A 27,210-nucleotide genomic window follows, 5' to 3' on the forward strand; every position below is an offset into this window, starting at 1 on the left:
CAGCGCTGACTGAACGCCCCAAAGTGGCAAAATAAATCTAATAAGGAAGAATTAAGGGTTGAGTATCAAATGAAAGATCCGAAAACCAGTGCTACAACTGTATGCTTCCAACGAGTGGAAAGACTTATTTTTCCAGGCTTATCAAGGACGTTACAACGTCTTCTAGTCACAATTCCGGTACAAAGGCAAACCGTTAAACAATTTTCGGTTGCTATTCGAACCTTATGATGCACTACTTCTCGTGAAATCACCAATCTGATGGTTTCAGTTCGATATAGCACCAGACAAACAAACAACAATCCAGACAAACTACATCTCGAAGTAATATGTGATATATTACGAGATAGCCTCACTGAGAATTTAGAATCCAATGTCTAGAACTAGGGTGCATCCATATCAAACAGTGTGAAGACTTAAGTCTGTGAATTAATCTTAAACCGAATCAAGACGTAAGAAACGCTATGTTAGAACCAATTTCCTCAATACAAAGTTTACTTCAACTTCTCAAATACTCGAGTGGCTTCATCAGCCTTATACTTCCAGCTTTGTGGAACAATCATCCTGGGTCATCGCAATAATAAGAAATACAGTCAGGTGTCAGTTCCAACCCGTTTAGGCGCGGACCGTTACATATGGTGGCTCCAAAGAGGATACCAAAAACGCGAACTCTAATTCATAAGCCGTTACTGATGCCGAAAAAGTAGCAAGTAAAGAAACTTTCAGAGAAAATTAAGTAGCCCTTTCATCGATTTGAAACGAAATTCCTAAGAAAATTTCCCAACAAAATGAAAAATGACGAACATCATTTTAACATGTGGTACAAAATGCCTAAAACATAGCGATTGTAGGTTTCCTTACACAATTTCGATACTGCAAACAGTTTTTACCGAGCCACCTATTTTTTGCTACACCTGAACGACCTTAGAACTAAATCCAAATCTATCTGCTGGGTCAAGAACATGGTTTGACACAGGAACTGTTTCCGATTTCCTACCTTATCTCCTAATCTTGCAGCTATGCTGACCATGCATTCTCCACTACCTGTTGTTTGTTGAATAGTGCCAAAATCTGCGAAGTTGCCTCATCTGCAGCACGGATTGATGGTTGATCGCGTTTTTCACCGACTTGTACTGCCATTTGTAGTCAAATTATGCTCATCCTTTGTTTCGGCTTACAATCTGAAAATAAAACAGTATATAAAACACTTTTAGTACTTAGTTTGAGGTGAAGAGATACTACTACTATGAGTTGCAACTCAGCCGAAGCATGTCTGCCATAAATTCCACAAATCAGAAAGTTGGTTCTCTTTATTCTATGAAAATGTGGAACATCCTCATTTCGAACAACATAAAACAATAAACGAAGTCCGTAGCTTGTACAAACAATTATCTTCTTCTTAGTCTTCTTCGTGGCATTACGTCCCCACTGGGACAGAACCTGCTTCTCAGCTTAGTGTTCTTATGAGCACTTCCACAGTTATTAACTGAGTACGATTATACTCTATGCCCAGGGAAGTCAAGGAAATTTCCATTATGAAAAGATCCTGGACCGACCGGGAATCGAACCAAGACACCTTCAGCATGACTTTGCTTTGTAGCCGCGGACTCTAACCACATGGCTAAAGAAGGCCCCAAAAAAAAGTAGAACACGATTAATGTTTAAATTTTCATTTCAAAGGTCTGAACGCATCTTTCCTCAAAATGGAAATTGGGCAAGTATGCCGCCTTAAGCATAGGGTTGTCGAAAATTAATCGACTCACTAATCGATTAATTTTTCTTCGATTCCTGGCTCACTCAATAATCGAGATAATCGATTAACTGACGACGATTATTTGTCGATTTTCGCCAAAAAAAATGTCAAATTCAAACTACGGTGATGTTTTCTTGTTAAAAACTATGTTGTGTAGTTGTGTACAAAAATTTATCAAACAGACATTCATAAAACCACGAATATGCTTATAAATCCAGCATTCAGCATTAACCCCAACCTGTCGTTTTCCAACATCATATGTGCGAGATTTTTTTTTATACACACAGTCCTATAGGACTCGTTTGCGATTCACATCAGGGTTGTTAACGTTAATCAACGATTAACGCCGTTTCGTTAATTTGTAAACGTTAATTGTAACGATTAGCGAATTTTCCGTTATTTTTCCGAGCCGTTGATTAACGTTAACGTTAACGATTTCCGTTGATTTAACGTCAACGACTTGCGTTGTTTCTTGCGTTAATGACTGGAAATGTGTGATACTCAATATTGATAGAATATAAAATTTCTCGTTTGGGGAAGGATTTAAAAAGTCTTAAATTTATCATTACCACCGGAGCAAGTTGACACGGATGGTGAAAGATTGAACGCGAAGTTTTGAGTGTGATGTCAAAAAATGTTACCAGGGATGTCTTTAAATTATTTTATATTTATACAATGGAAACCAGTGAATTCGGCACCCCTCAAACGTCAAATTTGTTATCTCATGCATTGGTCCATTGCCATTACTTGCTATTTGGGGTTATTCTACGACTGGCGTGAGGTGAGAATTGTCGGTGTCGGTTCGCCCAAGGGGAGTTTACGACTCAAGAGAAAAAGAAGAAAACAGGGAAGAAAGTGAAAATTACCAAATAAGGTATAATATTTATTTTCAGAAAAGAACACTCTTGATTAAGGCTTAGCTTTCGGCATTTCATTAAAAAGCACCTCCAGGATGAATACTAACAGGCCTCGAAGAAGTGCCTCTTATAAAGATCCTTGCCAACCTTGCATCAGTGAAGACGTTCTTCGTCGCTGTTCTAATAGATTTGAGACTGGAAAACCTGCTTCATGATCACCGTGTTCTCCAGAATGGTTGAAATATGGTAATAGTTTCGCATGGAATCCGACGAGTCGGCGAAGGGCTTGGAACAACTGCAATCCGGTAGTGGTGGATGGCGTGCTGAGTGGAGGCTTCCGTTTGCAATCCTTAGCAGGGGTTTTCATGGATTGTTGGCAATTGGCGACTAGCTTCTGCAGTAACAATTTTCGTCAGACACAGATTACACTGCGGAACACGTTTTTGTCTCCAGCACCAAAATACTGCTATTCACTTAATTAAGGGTTGCTGAATCCATTGCCGTTTTCAGAAATATCATAGCACGTCTAGTTTTTGAGATATTGACTGTTTAAAATGCAAAAAATGACTATTTCAGCCAACTTGCATGCAAGTTTGCCAACTTGTAAGGTAATATATTGGCTTAATTTGCCACAGAACTCAAACTTTATGTGTATAACAATACTTATTATCAAAGTTTGTAATACTTTCGATGCGGAAATGTTATTATTGAACGGTTTAAAGAATTTTTGTATTTTGCCATATAGAAGAAACGAAGAATTTTGTATGGAGACTGCAAGCATGTTGAAAAAATCGGTTTAATCGAAATTTAATCGCGCAATTTCAATCAAATATGTCTGAAATGAAAGTTCAAGTTCTATTTTGCATGTTTGGTGGATTAGATTACAAAAAAATTTGATAAATTGTACTTTAAATTTCATGTAAACATGAATAAAATCAGTGTTTTATACAACTTTGGCGACCTGTAGCTAAAAATTGTGACGTGCTGGAACATTTCTGAAAATGGCACCAGATTCAGCAACCCCAAATCTACTAGAGACACATAATTTGATCCTTGAGACACGCAAAAATGTCATTTTTGTTACGCTGTGTTATTTGAAGGACTCCGATAAAATAATTCGAAATGTAGGTACTTATGCCCAAACAAGACGACTGGTGGAATCAGAATGATGACTGGAAAGATTTTGCTTTAGAGCTGGTTAAATATTGTTTTCCTTTCGGCGCTCCTTGGAAACGGAATCAGCATGGAAACGATCTATTTATCGATGAAAAGAAAAATTTTCATGCAGCTACGTGAACAGCGTGATCAACGATTTGGTTAGCGATGTCCGTTGACGTTGATTCAACGCATATCGTTATCGTTGACGCTAACAGCCACAAAAATCAACGCAACGGCGTTAACGTTGATCCGCGACAAAATCAACGTTAACGGCGTTAATCGTTGATTAACGTTAACAACCCTGATTCACATACAACCGTGAATTGTCTATTATGTCATTGCCTACGCTACATTTTTTACTACCGTTTCCACGTTTTATACTATACAGCGGGAAGCGTAAAATGTTCTGCTGAATTTCCTTCATTCACTTTTGGAAAAAATCCTACCTCCACTTTCAGCGTTTCCTTGGTCTTCCCAAAGTATCCCTTGAGATTCTCCCACATTTTTAAAATAATGTTACAATGAATTTATCAAAAATCCTCATAGATTTTTGTTTGCTTTCTATGTAAAGTTATTTTTGGCCATTGACATTGAAGAGAGATAGTTCTTACTTTAGAAAACTAACTTTAGAAAAATTCATCAAAAAGAAATCGAACATATTCATGCTGCAAAAATCTTTCAGTGACCTCGGGGAGCAGCGCCACAATACTTTTAAACGATCTCAAAAATCCATTTTTGAACCGAATTTTGTTTTTATTTTTCTTCTGAAAAGGTATGAGACCCTAGAATAGAGTTATGAACAGTTTTTGTAAAATTGGTCATGCTGTACACAAGGAAGTGATCAGAATTTCATAAACATGTATAGCTCATATTTTTATTCTTATCCACAAGAGCATCAAATCATGGTTCTGGTAGATTTTTGTGTGGACATTTTATAAACATCATGTTGTACCACCATTCGACAGCTCAAAATTTAGGATTTGTATCCACATTCAGAAAAACGTCATACCATAGAGCAAGTATTAAATAGGTTATATCCGTTAGGTTATATAATTGTTATAGGTTATAAAATAAAGGTTTTTTATAACAACACACAAAGATAGAACGAAATTTATATTTTTTATTCAAAAGTAAATAAAAGTCAAATTTGCGACCAATAACTAGGTTCATGGAATCGGTAAAGATACGGCTACAGAAATTTCTCCAGAATTTTTAACCAATATCGCATGAAAAATTTCCAGATTGAATCTCCCGGAAATTTATCCAGGAATTCCTGGATTAATATGCTTCTTATATGGATTTCTCCATAGATAAATCCAAAAACTGCTACAGGAATCATACTGCGAATTTTTTTCCATAGAGATCTCCATGAATATTTGTAGCTGTGTAGTCCCTATAGATGCCTCTAGGAATTCAATATGAAGCTCAAATATGAAATTCCTTCATTTTTTTCAGGGATTGCTTCAGAAATTCTTTCATGGATTCCTTCCCAAATTATAATTCCCCGAATATCATTTCAGGCAATCAATCAGAAATTTTCGTAGAGATTCCTCCAGGAGTTCCTACAGTAATACCGCTTTTATAAATTATTTCAAGACTCCTCCAGGCATTATTTTCAAGACGACTCCTCCAGACATTTTTCAAAAAGGAAAAAAATACTGACGCATAAATCTCCAGCGATTCCCAAAAAAAATCCCAAAATATTTCTCTATCACTTCCTTTAAGGATTCCTATGGAAAACTTTACAAGAAAACCCTCATGAATCCGTACACAAATACAAATTCTGTCCGATTTTTAGAAAAATGACAGTAAAAAAAAGTTCCTTAAATATTTCCAGGAAAAATTCCTAGAATAAGGTGTAGAAAAAATCTCTGAACGAAACTTGAAACTTTTTCTTTTGGAAACTCCTGAAGAAATTCCTGGAGGACCTCTTGAAAGAATCACAGGAAAATGTTTTGGAGGACCCAAGTGATATTTGTGAAGCAATGTTCGGAGAAATACCTAAACAAATTTCTTACAGAAGTTTTGAAGGAATTCTCAGAAGAATTTAAAACAAAATAATTGCAGCCATCTTTGAAGAAATTTTAGAAGGATGCCCATAAGTAATCCCTAAAAGTTCTACTGGAGCAATTTATAAAAGAATCCTTAAATGAAATATATGCATATTTGCAGGTATTTTTAGCGGAATCCTAAAAGAAATTCATAGTAAAATCTGAAGAAGAAAATCTGTAGCATAAAAAACTACTCGAATAATTTCAAGCATAATTCTTAAGAAACCTCTGACACGAAATGCATAGAGAAATCTATGGCAGACTTTTTGAAAAAAAAAAAAAAATGCTAAGGTAATAACTGAAAAAATCTCCTGAGAATTTCTGGAATGATATCTAGAGCAAAATCTGGAATGATATCTGGAGAAATTCCTGGAATATTTCCCAAAGAAATTTCTTAAAGAATTCATTAAGGCTGGGGTTTGGAGGGGTTTCATGAGGACTCCTTGGAAGTTGAGATTCCCCATGAGAATTTCTAGAGATCTCCCTAAAGGTACTCTTGTGAGAATTTTTTCAAAGGAATTCCGTGAGGAATCTTAAGAGAAGTTCTGGGAGAAATCTGTGTAAAAAATTCTGAAGGAGCCTGGGAGAAAACTCCTGACGAATCCTTGAAGAAATATCTGGAATAAATCCTTGTGGAATGCATGGAGGAATCTCTGAAAGCAATCTTGAAATAATTTTAAAATATGTTTAGGAGGAATCTTTGGAAGCATGAATGATGGTAAAATTATGGGAGAAATTCCTAATATAATTCCTGTCGGTAGCATCCCTGGCGGAATTCCTAAAAGAGTCCCTGGTAGAATTCCTGGTGCAATTGTTTCAAAGTAATTGACCATTTTCGCCCTCAATGCATGATGTGAAATTTTTATATAATACATAACCTTAACAAAAGACCATCAAACAAATTATCCAGGTTTCTTGAGGAAAAGGGGGAAATAGACAGGTCTTACTCCAAGAATTCTACGATAAATTCTACTAAAGTTTTCCAAAAATATTGCTCCCTTTTATTCTTAAAGGATTCAATTCTAGAAATTTATCCAACATTTCCTTATGGATTTTCAACTAATCGATTAATTGAGATTTTTCACCAACCATACTTAACCCCTCTACCGGCAGTTTCATTTTTTACCGCAAAATTCAAATTCAATTCGTTATCACTTTTTTGTTTTTCAATATTTTAGCACCATTTTTTCACAAGTTCTCAAAAAAACTCTTCTAGTTTCGAAATCCGTGTCGATATTAATTATTGGTCATCTGGTTTTAAAGATATTCCAATGTTCCTTGGGGGACCGACATTTTCCATACAAAATGTCTCTGGCGGCCATTTTGTTTTTGATCAATTTATCAAAAAAATAAAATGTAGGCTATATAATGCCAGGTAATAAGGAGCTTCTCTGAAAAAATCATACAAATCGGTTCAGTATTCTTGGAGATATCTGAAAATTACGATATGATGTTTTTTGAAGTTTTTAAGATCTTTATTTGGCCAGCGTGGTTCCAGAAACCTAAATGGCCATTACTTAAAGACGGCTGCACCAAATTGCTTCATATTTTCACAACATACTCTCATTAATGTATTGTTCCGAAAAGTGAATATCCGAATAAGATTAAAATTCTGTAGTCTGAGAAATTAACGGGAGGTTCTTGTTACGGGTCGGTCCCCCAAGGAATTTTGGAATATCTACAAAACCAGATGACCAATGATCAATATCGATACAGATCCTAAAACTAGAAGAGTTTTTTGAGAGCTTGTGAAAAAATGGTGCTAAAATATTGAAAAACAAAACAGTTATAACGATTTAAATTTGAATTTTGGGGTAAAAAATGAAGCTGCCGGTAGAGGGGTTAAGGAAATTATTCTCTTACTTTGTCCGAAGCATATATCTTTGGTCGCTCTGTGATTCTTCCAAAAATCTTCCTGAGACTTTCTCTTGGATTATCCCGGAAATTACTCTTGGATTTTTATGGAAATCCTTCCGCGTTTCTTCCGTAAAATTGCAATCCGATTCTTCTGGAATTCTCCCGGAAATCCATCTGAAACTATAGTAAAAACTCTTTTCTTTCACTGTCAGATTATGCCGTTCAAATTATTGGGATTCTTCCGGAAATCCCCATGGAATACTTCCGGAAATCCTGTTGAAATTCTTCCAGATATCTCTTCGGCATTATTTTACAATCTATTTTTATGGAAATCCATCAGAAATTATTCAAGAATTTTCTCAGAAATTCTTCCGAAAACTCCTCAGAGATTGGTTGGAAATCTTTCTGGCCTTTTTATAGAAATACTTGTTCAATTCTAACGGAAATCCTGCTTTAGTTTATCCACAAATCTCTCTGGGAAAATTTCGAATATCCGTTTGGAATATTCTGATACAATCTCTCTGTAATTCTTCGGGAAATGTTCTTGATCTTTTGTGATTTATTAGTTAATTTCCTTCTTCTGTTTGGCGTTACGTCCCAACTGGGACAAAGCCTGCTTCTCAGATTAGTGTTCTTATGAGCACTTCCACAGTTATTAACTGAGAGCTTTCTTTGCCGAATAACCATTTTTGCATGTGTATATCATGTGGCAGGTACGGAGATACTCTATGCCCTAAGAATCGAGAAAATTTCCTTTACGAAAAGATCCTCGACCAGCGGGATTCGAACCCACGACCCTCAGCATGGTCATGCTGAATAGCTGCGCGTTTACCGCTACGGCTATCTGGCCTTAATTTCCTTGAATTCAAATAGAAATCCCTTAAAAAACTTCCGGATAGCCCTCTGGGACTCTTAAAAAATACCACGAAGATTTTACGGACATTTTTCTAATACTCTTATAAAAGTAACTCTGAAATAGTTCCGGAAAATCCGTTAGAAGTTCTTCCTATACTGGACTTCTTCGGGAAATTGCTCTGGAATCATTCCGTCAAATTCTCAAGAATTCTATTCTAATTGGTAATCTCACAGGGATTTTTTCGAAATAACCTCTGGGATTCTTTTGTACATCACTATGAAAAATTTTACGGAAACCTTAAGTAATTATTCCAGAAATCTCCCCGGAATTCATTCAGAAACCTCTTGAATCTTTCGCAAATTATCCCAGGATTTTCCCGGAAATTTTTCTACAATTCCAAAGAAATTCCCAGAAGGATTCCAGAGAAATATTCGGAAAAGTCCTAGAATTGTTGTCTGAAGAATTCCAATGGTATTTTTTTGAATGATGCGATATTTCCGGATGAATCTCAAAAGGTTTTACGGAAGAATAGGAATAACTCCAGAAAAAGATCCGTAAGAATATTTAAAAGAAATTCGCAGCAGGATTTCCGAAAAAAAAACCAGGAGTATTCCAGAAGAATTTCCGAAAAATAAATCCTTGGGAGAAACTTGAAAGAACAATCACACGGAGATTTCATGAAAATTCAGGAGGAATGCCCAGAACCATCCAAGAAGTAATTCCGCAAGAACTTATGAAAGAATCTTCGAGAAAAAAAAACTCTAGTGGGAAGTTTTCAGCGCATCCCAAGAAAGATTTTCGAAAGAATCCCATAAGGTTTACCGAAAGATTCTTCCAAATCCGGAAGGATTCCAATACGATTTCCTGGAAAGTCCCAGAAGTATTATAAGGATATTGACGAAAAAATTACAGAGGCATTTTCGAAGAATTCCAGAAGGCTTTTCGTTAGAGTAGGGAGAAATTCCAGAAGAATTTCCATTAGAGCCCTAGGAAATCTTTGGGAGAATCCTCTAAAAATATCCGGTAGAATTGCATCAGGATTTTTGGTTGAAACTTTGGTAACACCTGTACACCCAACCCCCCTCAGAGAGTTGGAAGTGCAACTTTGACCATGCATATCTCTGTCGTTTTCGAAGCGATTTTCAATTTTCTTTCAGCGATGAAATTGGACACTATTCAAAATGATTGTTCATTCTAATTTAAAGCGATTACATATAGTTTATTCGACATTAATTTGCTTATTTGAGTGTAGTGAACACGTTTGAGCAGAGATTGTTTGTTTACACTCAAAATTTCTTTCACTCAAAATATTACGAAAAACCCTATTTTTTGGACCCCTTTGCCTGTAACTCCAAATTCAATGCGTTGACATATAGTTTTTTCAACATGAAATTGATTGTGGAAGTTAAGTGAACATAATTAAGTAAAAAAATGAATTTTCGATAACACTCAAAATTGATTTTACCCAGAAAACCAAACAAATAAACGTATTTCCTGACCTTTTTGGTCTGTAAATCAAAATTGAAGGGTATGATATGTAGTTTTTTCGGCATGAATTTATTCGCAGGTCAAGTGAATATTGTACAGTCGAAAAATATTTGTTTAAGTACACTCAAAATTGTTTTTACGGAGTGTTCGTCTGTAAATAAAAACTCAAGACTAATGTTTGGGAACATGTTTGAGTAGAAAATAGAAATTTTCGATAACACTCAAAATTTCTTTTCACGGTGTGTTTCGTAGAACAACTTTATTACAAAAAAATAGGTAAGTCTGAAACTTTGCCACAATAAAGTCTAGGTCCCTCGCGTTCATTTGCTGCAAAAACCAAAATAATCGGTCGGGGGCTCTAGAGTAACTTTTTTTTTGTTTGATTTCGAGAGACTTGCACATATGTTTGTATTTGCGTATCTATGTGTTCATGTACGTTAGGGCGGTTCAAAATTTAAAAATGTTTGTGAATCCAATCTCCCATATATTCTTTACCACCATCCTTACTATAAAAATAGTGTTCTGTGCAATTTTCAGCTTTCTAGGTGGTGATTTACAGGTGGCCCAAACACAATGTAGGTTTATATGGAAATTAATATGAAGAAATTTTTAGATATGTTCCAAACACTCTTGTGCTGTAATGTGAGTACAAACTTATTATCCCATTGTAAAAACTCATTCTTCAAATCATAATAAAGAAATTTTCTGAAGAGTGAAATTCAATCCGACGGATAGCAGAAGACATATTCATGAGTTTGTTTGCTATTATAGAGCTTAATATGGGATTATAGCCCTGCAAACATGTACAAAAATCCCAAACCCATTTTAGCCTCATGATGTTAGTTTCTAATCTTTTCATAAGCACTGTGCCATTAAGAAAATAACATAAAAATATATAAGATTTGAAACTTCTCAAATACCATCCAAAATCAGCGCCATGGGGCAAGTATGTTACATACCTTATAACAAGATTTATCACATACGAAGCCCTCTACTTGTCAATTCGAATAAGAAAAAATTGTGTTGTTTGAAAGGCGGATATGTTACTTATGTATCTACGATTAAAAAGAGAAAATCTCGAATAACACAGCGTAACAAAAATGACATTTTTGCGTGTCTCAAGGATCAAATTATGTGTCTCTAGTAGATTTGGGGTTGCTGAATCTGGTGCCATTCTCAGAAATGTTCCAGCACGTCACAATTTTTAGCTACAGGTCGACAAAGTTGTATAAAACACTGGTTTTATTAATGTTTACATGAAATTTAAAGTACAATTTATCAAACTTTTTTCTAATCTAATCCACCAAACATGCAAAATAGATCTTGAACTTTCATTTCAGACATAATTTGATAGAAATTGCGCGATTAAATTTCGATTAAATCGATTTTTTCAACATGCTTGCAGTCTCCATACAAAATTCTTCGTTTCTTCTATATGGCAAAATACAACAATTCTCTAAACCATCAAAAAATAACTTTTCCGTATCGAAATTATTACAAACTTTAATGATAAGTATTGTTATACACATAAAGTTTGAATTCTGTGGCAAATTAAGCCAATATATTACCTTACAAGCTGGCAAACTTGCATGCAAGTTGGCTGAAATAGTCATTTTTTGCATTTTCAACAGTCGATATCTCAAAAACTAGACGTGCTATGATATTTTTGAAAACGGAAATGGATTCAGCAACCCTTTATTAAGTCAATAGCGGTATTTTGGTGCTGGAGACAAAAACGTGTTCCGCAGTGTAATTTATGATCTCGTCCTAAAAGTCATAGGTGACCAAGTGTGTAGCTTGTTATTACTGAGCAAACGTATGGATTTATCATTTATTTCACAATGCTACGATGAAGAGAAGATCCTCCTCTGTCTCCCAGCGGTGATAGTTTTTCTGTTGGTCCGTTTATCTGCTTAATAACAACGAGCTAAACACTCGGTTACCAATGGTTTATAGGGTGAAGATACATAGAAGCCAAACCTCGAATGTTCAAAAGCACATGTTTAGAGAAGCAAACAACCGATAACTCACTGGTCATTCGCTGGTGACGACCAATCAATAAAATGTTCAACGCAAAAGGTTGTCAGGTTCTCTAGATTTGTGCTCTTGAAAATTCGAGGTTTGACTTCGATGCATCTTCACCTTAGGACGAGATCATAAGTTTTGCGAGAAAAATTTTCTAAGAACTTCTTACATCATTATGACGATTTTCTAGGTTTTACGTAAAAAATATTAAAATGACGCTTGAGACAGTTTTGCGATTATGCGTATATCATGTGTCATTTATGCTTATTACAGCTCTTTTGACCAAGAACAACTTTATCTTCCATGCCAAGGTGTTCAAATGCAGTACGATACGTTCAACGCAATGTGCGTAGGTACAAAAACACATACCGTAAAATCGGGTGTAATTGATCAGAAGGGTGAAATTGATCATCGTATCACACGATTTTATTTATTCGTAATAGAGCACAAATATCAATGTAAGCTGCAGTAAGTGAACGTTGTTTGTCGTAACTATTGTCGAACTGTGTGTTGTGAAGTTTTTTGCGTTCAAGAATGTTTATTACTATGAAAATAATGTAAAATTTACAAATCATGCGAGGTGAAGTATTGACAAACACCTATGAACTTCTATTTCTAAGCAAGGATTTGAACATGGTATAAAGCTGAAAGTTTGTGAGGATGCTTGAGATATATCCCCAAACCAGATTTCATCACCAAAACTCGTACCAATTGGCTCATATGGTTGAAATAATTAAATTTCTGTTAGATATCATTTAATTTCTCAGGAAATTGCATACATTTAGGTGTTTTTGGCGTAATTCTTGAAAATTAACTATTCGTTATTTATATAAATATTGCATTGTTAAGAATTTGACAAGCATATTCGGATTCAGGGAGCTCAAATTTATCATGAAGAGTTGTTTTGAAAACTAACAATAATGGCATTGACCAGTGATCAATTTTAACCCCGAAATGAGATCCCCTGATTTTTTTATTTTAGATTTATTTGTTAACACTAAAATGACATTTGCTAGAAAATTTCGGTACATAAGTCGATGAGGCTCACCTTTGTACTTGTTTTCCTGCATTTAGTTGTTTTGCTTTGTTAACATTAAAGAAAACAGACTAGAAAAAAACGTGAAAAATCATCAATTTCACCCGAAATTACGGTATCCATAAATACTTCACACAAAATAAAAAAAAAATGTTCTGGAACCCCCGACCGATTATTTTAATTTTGGTCGCAAATGAAAGACTAATTGTTTTTAGTACGAAATTTCAGACTTACCTATTTTTTTGTAATAAAGTTGCTCCACAAAGACACCGTGTTTTTACCTAAAACATTACGAAAAATTCTATTTTCTGAACCCATTTTATAATAAACTACATATCATTGCCTTCAGTTTTGATTTACAGACAAAAAAGCTCAGGAATTACGTTTATTGTGTGGTTTTCTCTGTAAAATTAATTTTGAGTGTTTTGTTAATCGGAAATCCATTTTTTACTCCAACATGTTCACTTGACTTTAACAATCAATTTCATGTTGAAAAAACTATATATCAACGCATTGAATTTTGAGTTACAGGCAAAAGGGTCCAAAAATAGGGTTTTTCGTAATATTTTGAGTGTAATCAAACATTCCAATTTCTGCTCAAACGTGTTCACTACACTCAAACAAGCATATGAAAAAATCGAAAAAACATGTTTGCTTGGTTTCCTATTCTCATGGGACAATTATGCGTTCATGGGCAGTACATGTCATCGCTTTAAATTTTATTTAATTGTTGAGTTTGTGAAAAAAGCGTTTTCAAAAGACTAGGAAGTGTCTTTTGCTTAATAACTTTGGGTAGACGCATCTATTTCAAAAACCCAAAAATGAACATCAATCTTAAATAGTGTCCGATTCCATCGCTGAAAAAAAAGAAAATCGCTTCGAAAACGACAGAGATATGTATCGTCAAAGTTGCACTTCCAACTTTTTCTTAGACCCTTGGTAGTTGGCGTAAGTTTTCACCCCCTTAGTAGAAGAAGAAAAAAATTCAAAAAATTTGAATTCCAGGATTTCAAAAGAAATCCCAAGGAGATACACGCAAAAACCACGGAGGTTTTCTTGCAAGAATCTCAAAAATATGTCCAGAAGAATCAATCTACTCAGTCTAATAATCACTTATTGACTTTTGATCTTCAAATAAATTTCCAGGACAACCATGTTGTATGCTGTACCAATATGGACTAGCTGTTGTAATACCAGGAAGAAAGATCAACAGAGGATTCAGAATAAAATTTTGAAAATGATTCTGAAGTTCCCTCCCTGGTATAGTTCTAATGAGTTACATAGAATATCCAATGTTGAAACATTGGAATTAATGTTAAATAAAATTATTAATAATATTAGAAAAAAATCTTTGCGATTTTCTATTGCTACGGTAAATGCGTTATATTTCTAAGTTAAGTTAGGTAAAGTTGATTGGAAGCTTTTTTTTATTTCTTATAAGCAGGTACAACCAACACACCTGTAAAAATTCTGCTACGGTAAATGAAATGTAGTATGTAGTTAACAGTGTAATAAATGCCTAATTTAGTTTTAACAAATAAGGACGATAGTGTTGGCTAAGACAGAACACCTAGATATAAGAAATTAATGTTATGTTTGGAATGTTACTAATAAAGTAAAAAAAGCAAAAACGAGGGCAATACACGTGTGCGCCACTTTGAGGTTCGAAACATAGTAAATTTGAAATGATTTTTCATTTACATAATTTTCAAATGTTTTCCGTTTGCTCAAGTCAAAAAAAAATCCGATTTTTGCGATTTTATCAAACACCTTGGTCTAAAATCAAATTCTGTTTTCCGTGTCCGTTCCGAAATATCAGATAAGAACAACCACAGTGACAGGTCCGTCTATGCATTTGTTTACATCGGTGGAGGACCGGTGCAAACACGAGGCTGTCATTTGCATAGATGAACCACGTTGATAGAAGAACTATCAACGGGCCTCCCGATCAGCTGATTTGAAACGTCTTGTGAACGTCTTGTGTGAGACCTATTAAGAAATCATATAAGAATAACCCCTGTGGCGTTTTTTTTTCGAGTTTAAACATGATATTGCCATTATTTGAGCGGGGAAAATTGCTAAGGTAGTTGCAGTAACATGCTTTTTCGTGTTATAAAATAAAAACAAGATTTCATTAAAAAATTTACGTCATACATGATCTAATTTGAACCGATTTTTAGAATAGGGTCCTAACGCCCTGTCCCAATTTTAGTGCCGAACGCTTAAGTTTAAGGTCAAAAACACATGTTTACTCAATTTTCTAATGTTTTCCGTTGGTTTAAGTCCAAAAACATTTTTTTAGGTTTTTTTTTTTATTTATCCACACCCCTGGGTTTAAACTCAAATTTTGGGTGAATTTTGTTTTCCGTGTCCCTTCCGAAATGTCAGATAGGAACAATCCCAGTGGTAAAACTAAAACTCCTGGGGTATTTTTGTGGACTAAGCGAACGTCAAACATGATCAAAAGTGTCAAGGTTCATTTATGGACCCAATTTCTAAATTGAAGTTTAAACATGGTTTTGCCATTATTTGAGCGGGGAAAATTGCTAAAGTAGTTGCAAGAACACGCTCTATCGTGTTAATAACTAAAAACGCTTTAGGACCCTATTTCGTTAGTGTTACGGCTGTTTGCCTGTGTTTACGGTATGGACACTTACCTGCTTACTCATTACACCGGCGATATGATAGCAATTATGATGCTGCTTCATCAGCCACTCTTCGTTAAAACTTCCATGGTACAGTTGAATCCAGTGAGGAGCCTTGTTCAAAATGTTGTGGTTCGGTTGGTATGTGGGTTTCATTATTAACATGCTGAATATAATTGTGTTTCGTCATGTTCATACTCATACTCATCATGATCCATCATGATGATTTCAAGAATACTCCTATTCGGTGTCACTTTTATCCATGAGTCGTCTGTATTGCCCTATTTTCTTCTAGGTGCTTGTTATTGAACTTAAGCGTTATTTACTACAAACGGCGTAAACGTTCTGAAAAAAAAAAAGAAAATAGAGGCATATTAGTTTCGCTGCTCTTCGAATGCTATGAGTTGTTGGGCTATCTTCCTACTACCGCCAAATAAAAAAAAAAATCTTCACAGTCCCCTGGTAGTGGACATCATGTATTGGTTATTAGATTAGGATAAAATTTTTAAGAGGGAGTTGTACTGAATTAGAAGTAGTAAAGTGAGATGAAGTTCCAGTGGATAAAAAACCTTCGAAGGAACTCCGAAGATCAATAGGACTACAGATATGCTCATAGCTATTAGATTATATTAAATAAATTATTACATTTTTTTTTTCGTTTAGCCTTTCAGTCGTCGCGCGATTGACCTCCGTCAAAAGCACCACGCTGATGCTGTGTACAAGAAGCGAGTATTTTTTCGAAAGTGTTGTACAGAATACAGCAACGCGACCACTGAAAACAAATTCCATCCAGAATGAGTCGAAAAAAATCGTGCTTGATAATCTTCGATTTGCAGTAAATTTTTCACATGTTTTTGGTATGGTAGAATAAGTATTTTCCATAGAAAAATCGATCATTTTGACTCAGGAATAACTTTTGAAAATGGCCTATAAGATTTTGCATGCAATTTATTTGAAAAATTCTAACTCCGAAACTGATGATTTTGAAAAAAATGTTCTATGAAGAAGTTGTAGCGAACCGTATGGATTTCAAGAAAAAAAAAACACCAAAAAAATATTTTATTTCATATTTTTATTGTTTATTGATATTGTTTTGGATGAAAATAAAATTGTTTTTGCCTGAGCTCACAGCAAGGTATGGGCTTGTCGTGTGTTTAGCATCTGATTATTTCACATGATAGGTAGATTAATATGTATGTTTTCGTAATAAAGAGTAAAGTGGGGTAAAAGTTCGAATGGGGTAAGAGTTTCTTTTTAAGATTTCTAGCTCATTTCAAAACAAATCTTATAAATGTCATGCTGGTTCGAATGCTATTCAAGTAAGAGACTTTCACTCCAAATTTCATGAAAATCGATTGAGATTTGGAAAAGTTATGGCTATTTATTGTTTTTCGATGTGAATATTGTAATTTTTGTTCAAACTTTCGTTGCATGGAACCAATTGAAGATAAAATCTATTTCAATATTTTATGTAAGGGCGTTTCTAGGCCTATTATAATGTTGCTTTGAGGTGTTTTAGTTTTTGCATAAATGCTTGAAAACAAATTTTGGCCCATAGTGCGGCAAAAGTTCGAATCAGCGGGGCAAAAGTTCAACCTATGTATAAAATCACGGAAAAATTTGCAAATTGCCTGAAATCAACATATTATCATCAAATTTTGTTAAATTTGTCTGATCGTGTGAAAACTGTCACCAAAATTTTGCATTTTCACTTAGTTTTGCGAATAACTGCTATTTTGAGTATATTACCAAAACCGGGTTATTTTGGGAATTTTTTTGATGAAAATTTAGTGTGTATTTTTCGTTAAACTTAAGTTTACGGCTGGTGTAAGGTATGCCTGTCATAAAAGGATCGATATTTTGTGTTTTAGCCAGCGAACTCTTGCCCCACACTAGATTCGAACTCTTGCCCCACCGGTAGGGCAAAAGTTCGAATAAGACAATCAATTTTGAAACTGGTATAACTAAAAATGAGTAAATATTTTGACACAAGTTTGTTCAGCAAAATTATAGCCAATATGTTGAACGTTCACTGTATGGTATTTGTTGAGTTTTAATTGCTATTGTTTTCCTGGAAACTTTGATTGTACCACTAAGGTCGAACTTTTGCCCCACCTTACTCTACTAGGTCCTAGTAAAATAGGCAAGTTTTCAGCTTGCACAAGTTACTCAAATCTAGGGTTGTAACAACTCAGAAAAAAAAATGTTTGTTCGAACTAAACCAATACAAAACATTAGAAAATTAGGTAAACCTGTATTTCTGACGTACGCTCAAGCGTTTGGTGCGAAACTTGAAACAGGGCTTTAGGGCCATATTCCCAAACATTTAAAATCCGAATCGAGTTTAAAAGTAATGTTAACCCCTCTACAAGGAGCATCGGTTTCTCACTGCAAAAAAAAAATATTTACCGTAAGGGCGCCATTCAACCTGCTAACCTGCTGTCTAGATTATCTGAATCCTGTGCTAATCAAATGAACTTAGCCACTACAAACTGTTTCACGAAAAGAATCAAATTTGATTAGGACGGATTTCACGCCAACTCGACAAAGGGATTGGCAGTACCCCTTCAGAATTCAATTAAACTTTCTGGGTGTGAAGACTATGTGAAACTAAGATACTTTACATACTTTGTTTTTTCAAAACCGATCTAGACTAACATTTGGACAGGGTCAAAGTTTTTTTTTACTTTTTTTATAAAACCGTATAACTCGAAAACGATAAGACCTACAAAAAATGTTGTATGGGAGACTGTCGTGAAATTTCCTGACGTTATAGAAAAAAAAATTGAAATAATAAAAACACATTTTCTACACAAAAAAAATATTCAAAACTTTATAGTCGATTTAAAAAAAACGGCCATTTCAGATTTTGATCATCCCTAAGCAAAAAGTTTCGTAATTAAATTTACTGAAAGTCGTCCATACATTGCAAATTGGGCATATTTTAGGGAAAAAAGTTTTTCTAACTTCAAAATTTTTAAGTCCCAAACTGAAATTTATTTTTTCAAAGATTTTGTTTTAAACCGTCAAATATGATTGTGTTTTCAAGTGATAAATGAGTTTGAATCAGAAAATAGATTGTATTTTTTATTGAGAATAGTTTAAAAACGGAATTATACAGTGATTATGTTTTTTAAATGCAGGCAATCAATGGACTTCGCCTCTGCCTATGAGAAAATCAACTCCGTCTAACAATCCGACGGATTTTTATGGTTTGAAACGTATCACAACAGTATTGCAAACATTGAAAAGTAACAACCTTATCCATACCCCATTAAATTCTCTTCTAGAAAAAGTTTTGTGAAAAAAAAACTTACTAAACGTACCTGCGTTGAACGCCAGATGAATAAATAATAATGAATATGTTTGCATTGTTATCTACCTAAAAGAGTTGATAAGCTCATAACTCATGATTTTATTTGCAAATAACAGTCTGTGTTTCTACGAAACAAAAAAGACTCCTTAAAACAAGGTTAAATACTGGTAATTAGCGACTTTTCTGAAAATTATAACGCTGCTCAAGGATATCACTGGAATAATTCCCAAGCAACGATACACCAATTCTAGATTTACCATAAAAAAGATAATAAATTGGAAAATGTTAGTTTTATTACAATATCAGACCCATGACACAGTAGCAGTTCAGCTATTTATTTCAAAATTGATAAATTTTGTTAAACAAATCGAAAGTAATTTTTAAGTCAGATAGAGCTGCAGCTCATTATAAAAATAAAAAAAAATTGTCAGCTTATGTAATTTCAATACATGGATTGAAAGCAGAGTGGCACTTTTTTGCCACATCCCACGGCAAAAGCCCCTGTGACGCTATTGGTGGCACTCTCAAGCGAATGGCAAAAAGAGCAAGTCTTGCAAAATACTATGGAAACACAATCGCAACTCCGCGAGAACTATTCGACTGGGCAGTGGAACAAACTGATACATGTATCACCAAATAAAATGTCTGTTATATATCTAATGAACAATATGTTTAAATGTCAGAGGAATTGGTGGAATTGTTTGATAAGGTTAAAACTGTCCCTGGTACCCAAAAATATCATTGTTTTATGCCTATTAGTGATACACAAATTGCAGCCAAACGGTATACCAATTCAGAGGATGAACCAAAAATATTCAATTTATTCAATTAAGCCCAAAAATAATGTAAATATTCATGTGCAGATACTACGTTTTAGGATATATAGCAATAATAAAAATAAAAACAAACCACAACTTGTTTCATAAGCATAATATTGACCCTTTCCAGACACCTGTTATGATTGGCTTTGACCAAATAAGAAATTAAGTATTATTGTGATATCTTTCCAACCTTAAAAAATCCATCGGATTGTTAGACGGAGTTGATTTTCTCATAAGCGGTTTGGTGCGAGATCAATTGAATTTAATTTAAAAAAAACTCTGTATAATTCCGTATTATTTCTTTTAACTACTCCCAATAAAACAAATATAATCTATTTTGTGATTAAAACTCATTTATCACTTGAAAATATGATCATACTAGACTATTTAAAGCGAAATAAAAATAATATAAAAAAATCATTTTGGACTTAAAAAAATCGATGTTAGAAAAACTTTTTTCTCTAAAATATGCCCAATTTGCAATGTATGGACGACTTTTAGTAAATTTAATTACGAAACTTTTTGCTTAAGGATGATCAAAATCTGAAGTGGCCGTTTCTTTAAATCGACTTTAAAGTTTTGAATCATTTTTATTTTTCAGTGTAGAAAATGTTTTTTTATTTTTTCATTTTTTTTTCTAAAACGTCAGGAAATTTCACGACAGTCCCCCATACAACACTTTTTTGTAGGTCTTACCGTTTTTGAATTATACGGGTTTATAAAAAAAAGGAAAAAAAACTTTGACCCTATCCAAATGTTAGTCTAGATCGATTTTGATAAAACAAAATATGCAAAGTATCTTAGTTTCACATACTTTTGCCATCCAGAAAGTTTCATTGAATTCTGAAGGGGTGCTGCCAATCGCGTGTCGAGTTGGCGTGAAATCCGTGTTAAATCTAATGTTTCATTGAAGAAGCATCAATGATTTTTCCGATATATCAACATCATCCTTTCTGGACTTGTTTTCTCCAATGTACCTGCAGCACTAGACAAGAGTTTTGCGATGGATTAAACTCGTCTAACCGCACAGTTATCAGACATTCAGAAACTGGAGTTAACACAAGTGCTGAGCAGCATTCATTCATCGACACACATAAGCAACTGGACGACTGGATTGCTAATTTATCCAACAATGCTACTGTACGGAAGAAATACGTTAATAAGCATATGGAAACACTTCATCTTTTTTAGGCACTACGTCCCCACTGAGACAGAGTCTACTTCTCAGCCTAGTGTTCATTGAGCACTTGTACAGTTTTTAACTGACAACACCTACATTGCTTTAATATTTTTTATGAGAATTAAGATTATCAAAATACAGTGAGATTCCGTTTCTGGCAACAAAATCGAAATTTTAAGTTGCCAAAAACGGAACCGTGCCAAAATCGGAACCCATTTTTTGAATTTCAAGAATATTATTTGGTCGTTAATACATCATCATTATGGATCCAAATGATGGCCAGACTTTCAAATAGTCCATTTCGAAGCGGATTTCCGTAGGAGAGGGCTATGCTATAAATATATTGAGCTGTCATCACATAAATATCTGTGCTGTCATGTTAATTGTGACCAGGGTGGGTGTACGGCTGTCAACTACAAACAAAGCTCGCCTAACAATCATCTCTCGGGCGGGCCGTCCCAAACAGCATCATTTCTCACGCGGGTCGACCCAAACAGCACAGGTCGAAACGCGGGCCATGCCAGACAGCAAATGCTGATGCATTTCAACACTCAAACAGCGGGATGCTTAGCAGCGTTGTGAGCCAAACGAATACACCCACAAAACATGAACGGTAGGCGAACCCCGTTGCGTATACCCCCCCTGATTGTGACAGACTCTCCACACACTTTCAATTGTTAAAGCATCTCCAATGATGTTCTATAAGCTTTATGTACCGGGGGGTTGACAATGGGTCAAAAAGGGATATGTGCGATTTATTTTTTGAATAACTATCGCAATTTAACTCCAATAAACTTCAAATTTGGTGTGTATGTACTTTGATGGTACATTAAGAACTGTTCAAAAAATTAAAGACAATTATTTATTCACAGCGGCACCACAAGTGAATGAAAAATGACCCAATCTCACCCCATAGAGGGGGTGACATTGGGTCACTGTAATTGAAATAACTTGTTTTTGAGAATATGATTTCAAAACCAATCACAACTGAAAAATATTGACAAAAAACGATGCAAACAAGACAAAAAGATATCTAAGATGTTTCACAAGTATGATAAACCCACTTAAAAGAAAGATAATACTGAAAATTTAAGAGCTATGAGAAAAAATATGTGAACCCAACATTTATCGTCAAGTTTACATAAATTTTATTGGTTTTTCCCTCAGATTGTCCTCAAAGTCTCATCCCAATTGCTATAAAGCCCATTCAGTTTCCCCAAAGGTGTACTGAAACAGTGATTATTTAAAACCTTCGCAAATAGTTAAATTTCGGTGCGACATTCCACGATCAATAAATTTCAGGCAGAAGTTGACGTCATAACTCCAGTATTTCAGCGATCCAACTCATTTGTACTTTCGTGAGATGTTTCTATAGTATGAAAACGCTGATAAATAATCAAATTTAGGAAAAAAAACAGCCTTTTGATAAAAAATTACGATGTTGCTGCGCACGAAACACAGTTGCAGGTTTGAGAAGTTGTCAAAATGCGTTATATTGTTATTCAATGCACGGAATACTCAAGTAGACTTGTTTGATGTTTCAGAGATGCTGTATTTGGAAAGAATAAACTAAGATGTGAAAAAAGAGAACATCCGGCACCGTAAAATGTCAAAAAAGTGGACTTGGAATTTCATTTACTATCGTTCTTGCTTGACCCAATCTCACCCCCATTTTCAATGTTTTAGACATCATACCGAAAAAAATGATTTTTTGTGGGAAAATCAAACAGATTCCGGAAAATACCTGTGATGTGTAATGAAAAGACTTTTAACATTCTACTAATACAACGATAGAGGCTAGAGTACATGCGTGATACTTTGTACAGGAGAAATTTAATGTTGTAAATTTTATCTAGTTTCAACATGCAAGTTTTTTGATGTACTAAACAAAAACTACTATTTCTAAAAATGTATATTGTTTTGAATTATGTGCAAAAATATGTTCTCTAACATTGTAATGATTAATTTTAGTAATATCAGCGTTATTAGCTGAAATAATTCACAAAACATATTTTTCCGTTTTGACCCAATCTCACCCCCTAGACCCATTGTCACCCCCATCGACGGTATACTATTTGTATACATAGGCCGTGTAAAACCAATAATTGCATAGGTGTCTTTTATTCTATAATTGGAAAATTCCATAAAATAGTGAAAGAATACTGAAATACAATACTTTTCATTAGAAACGTATTTACAAAAAAGTTCTAGGTGTTACAAAACATAATGATTTTTCTAATTCAATGAACATAACAGTTTGTCTTTTAAGCCCAAGCGTCAAAGTTTACAATGACGGGTTTGGTGGTCTAATGGCTATCGCTTCTGCTGCCAAATTTGACAACATTCGATCAATTGAAAATGGCTCTTCAAAATTATGTTCTTTTAATAGTATGGTATCTAATATAAAATCATTTATTACAATCAAAAGGGCACACAGAAACAGCTGAAATCAATCGGAATATACAAACACTATAATATTTATCGAGACATAGTATTGACTAAGAATTCATTTGTATTTTCCAAAGAAACATGGATGGAAAATTCCCCTAGAAATAATTGAAAAATAATATAGGACAGTGATGCTCAACATGCGGCACACAAGTCACTTGAGCACCCCAAGATCCTTAACTGTGGCCAACAATTTCGTAGAATACACAAATAAGCTTCTCATCACTTTAATTTGAAATGAGTTTTAGAAGTTATTATAAATTAACCATATGAATCCAACAGATATTCGCAGGATCCCGCTATGAAACCCTTAAGGGGGCAGGATCCGTCATTGAATTCAAAATTTTCAAAAGCAGTTTTTTCGTTCAAAATTAAGAAAATTTGTTCACTGCATTCTTTTCTCCAACCGAAACACAGTGAACACATTTTCATCTAATAATTTTTAGTTTTGAACAGAAAAACTGCTTTTGAAGTTTCAATGATGACGATGATTACGATGAGGGAGCGTTGAACGTTAAATCCCGATAAGAATCTTCAGGTGTCCATTAAGAATCCACAGGAATCCGTTAACACTCTACTCGCTTGAAACCGACAGGATCTTGCCTAGAAGTCATATAGGAATTGAAGTCTACCCAAGAGCTAGCTAGGATTTTTAAGTACATTGCTCAGAATTTTAAGATTCCGCTGCGATATTGCTTCTACGACTACCAACAGCAATCTCCATATTCCGATGGAAACATATTCAGAATCCTCAAGATTTTGCTAGAAATGTTCTGAATATAACTAAAATATCACAGCATTCCGCTAGAAACTTACAGGACGTTTGAGGCCTTAGGAATTTACAAGGAATCGAGAGATTTTGCACAGCGTCTCAAGCAACTAATTATATCTCTTAAGGATCCCACAAGAAACCTTTAATGCCCAATAGGAATACCCAGATTTCGCTCAGTATTTTCAAGATTTCGTTGAAAATTCTAAGAAGTAAGAATTCTCCAGGATACAGTTAGAAAACTCCTAGACCTAGCAGTAGGAACATTTTGATCCATGCCTAACTGAAATCTTGATATGGCACGCATTATACTCCATCCTGAGCAACATTGGATCATTTCTTCAAATGTCTAACATTATACAGAGTCTCTAGCGTATTCATCGCACGCTTTAAGTACCTTATTGAAAATAAACTGTGTTTGCATGTGTCATGATGGCAAAACAGCGTATAGAAGCAGCTGGTGGGTCATTTATCAATCCTGGTATTGTCAAAGAAATTCTGTAAAAGCTAAGAGACCCGACTTTTTGCTAGGTTCACTTATATTGTTATGGATGCTTTTACATACGCTATGCATTCAATTCCTCAAAAAAAGGAAAAGTGAGCTGAAGAGGCGAGAATAAAATGATGAAAACTCATAGACTTTTGTTGCTCTTGTGTCGATGCTTGTGCTTTGTTAAAAAGAGCTTTTCCAAACTCGAAGAAGAATGTGTATCACCTACCGCCATACTGAACTGGGCTGGTCATACAGCGATAATGCCTGAAAAGGGATATTAAAACTATAGTTGAGATATTCAAAGATATTAATAAATTTATGAAATGTGTCAAATATACGACCTTTTAGAAGTAAACAGGCGCGTACGTTTAGTCTAGCAGTTGGTGCAATTTGGGGGAATATCAACGAAAATTGAACTCTGGAATGCGATAAGCGTGAAGCTGACTTGGTTTTCAAATGACTAACACAAACTACACACAGATATTGCAAAAGTTAACAAATTTCAATGGTTTTCAAAAATGTTGCCAAAAACGGATCCATTTTGTTGTCAAAATCGGGGGGTGCCAAAAATGGAGCATGCCAAAAACGGAGCATGCCAAAAACGGAATCTCACTGTATGAACATGAAGAACTCATACGCACAATGAGATTGTATGGGATTATTGGGGCACCATCTTCTTTCTGGCGTTACGTTCCCACTGGGACAGAGCCTGCTTCTCAGCTTAGTGTTCTTAAGAGCACTTCCACAGTTATTAACTGAGAGCTTACTATGCTAATGACCATTTCTGCATGCGTATATCGTATGGCAGGTACGAAGATACTCTATGCACTAGGAAGTCGAGAAAATTTCCAACCCAAAAAGAACCTCGACCGGTGGGATTCGAACCTACGACCCTCAGCTTGGTCTTACTGAATAGCTGCCCGTTTGGAGCACCAGTTTATTCCAAATTTTGGCAAAAGAGTGTTGACTGACAAGATCACGCATTAGGATGTTTTATGTATTTTGGACAGAGCATTACGTGTATATAATTTGGCCACTTCTATTTGATTTAGCCGCAAATTATCAAATTATATGCGCGTAACGGTCTGCCCAAAATACTTTTATCACCCTACCCAACTCAAACATGCTTATTGTCTACATAAGACTATATGATGTTGATCATGCTAGTGTTTGAATCACCTATTGAAATGTGGAGACGATTTCAAGTTGAAACACGAAAGTGCACGGCCAAAACAAAATCAACTGCACAGAAAGATTTCCGAATGCGTGGATAAAAATAGAACCTTATGCGTAAATGTCTTACCTGAAGGCAACTCTGCAAATTTTCGAAACTAATCCAAATTATCATTCCAGTGTGATGCCTCTGAGTTGTGTGGCTAAGACCTCGTAAAGCAGCGTGAGGTCGTCCTGATCGTCATGGAATATTTCAGAGACACAATACAATATTTAAAGCCATAAGATTGGTCTCATCGAATGGAAAAATTCGATTTCACTTATCGGCTTTTGTGGGCTACTTTAATCCCCAGCATATCACTTCTTTATTTTCAACATATTTCGTCTAGACATTTTTTCAGCACAGCTGTCGAATCTCCAGTCGTACGCCGACGAATTACAACGCAAAATAAATCATTCAGCCATTTTGAAATGTCGAGCACGCACGTTCGTCGTACGTCGTCGCTTTCACTGATAGAACCAACATTTTATGCAATTTACTCATTTCTCAGTTGTGCACTAATCATTGCATAATCACCTATCGTGTACTTATTTTCTATTATGAAATTCTTTCAGATCACTCACAGCACTACCACTTTGCAGAAATTTCACTCTTAGTAGGCTTAAATAAGGAGCCATCATGGATTCAACAAGACTTGGTTTCTTCGTTTGCTTCTACGAGCAGCCGTTTAAAACTTCTTTTCCTGCCACGAACAACACTGAATCGATGTCAAGTCGAGAACAACTTCATTACAAATGTTAACCGGTTGAATTTGGCTACCGTCTAGGAATTTGATAAAAAAAAAGTTCGGACGACTTGCTTTCCGACCGCCATCGTCGAAGTCTCGTATCGTTCTGTTTGTATTTGCACATGCTGACGTCTCTCGTTCCGCTTTGTTGTTGTTTTTGTTTCCTTTTCAATTGTCCATTGCACGGTGACGTCATCAGATAATCGCTCTCTTTCCCTCCTTCGGGAAATCTGAAAACAACGGTGCCAGTACCTGTCAAAGTTGGCAGGTACTGGCACCATTGTTTTCAGATTTTGTTGAAGAGCGAACGAGAGAGAATTTCGCCGTGAAGTGCCTAATAATCGTTCGTTGGCAACTTCGCCCGTTTTGCAGGCTATGTTTCGTCCATTTGTGAGTGGTTGTCTTGATTGAATTTTCGCCCGTTTAGCGGGTATTGTGTACACTCAAAAATAAAACTAGTCATCGAAATAATAATTTTTATCCACTTTTTGACTATTTT

At 35.1% G+C, this 27,210-nt stretch overlaps 1 long non-coding RNA gene across 1 annotated transcript; it reads right to left on the bottom strand.

Annotated features, from left to right (window-relative positions):
- Window positions 1-418: 418 nt before the first annotated feature.
- LOC5563629 lies at window positions 419-26,827 on the bottom strand. Its single transcript, XR_002501617.1, has 3 exons — window positions 26,054-26,827; window positions 15,736-16,068; window positions 419-1,178 (listed from the first exon to the last, which is right to left on the bottom strand). It is a non-coding gene; the product is annotated as an uncharacterized LOC5563629 (long non-coding RNA).
- Window positions 26,828-27,210: the final 383 nt, after the last annotated feature.

This window comes from Aedes aegypti, chromosome 3 (genome assembly GCF_002204515.2).
Source record: "Aedes aegypti strain LVP_AGWG chromosome 3, AaegL5.0 Primary Assembly, whole genome shotgun sequence".
Lineage (NCBI taxonomy): Eukaryota > Metazoa > Arthropoda > Insecta > Diptera > Culicidae > Aedes > Aedes aegypti.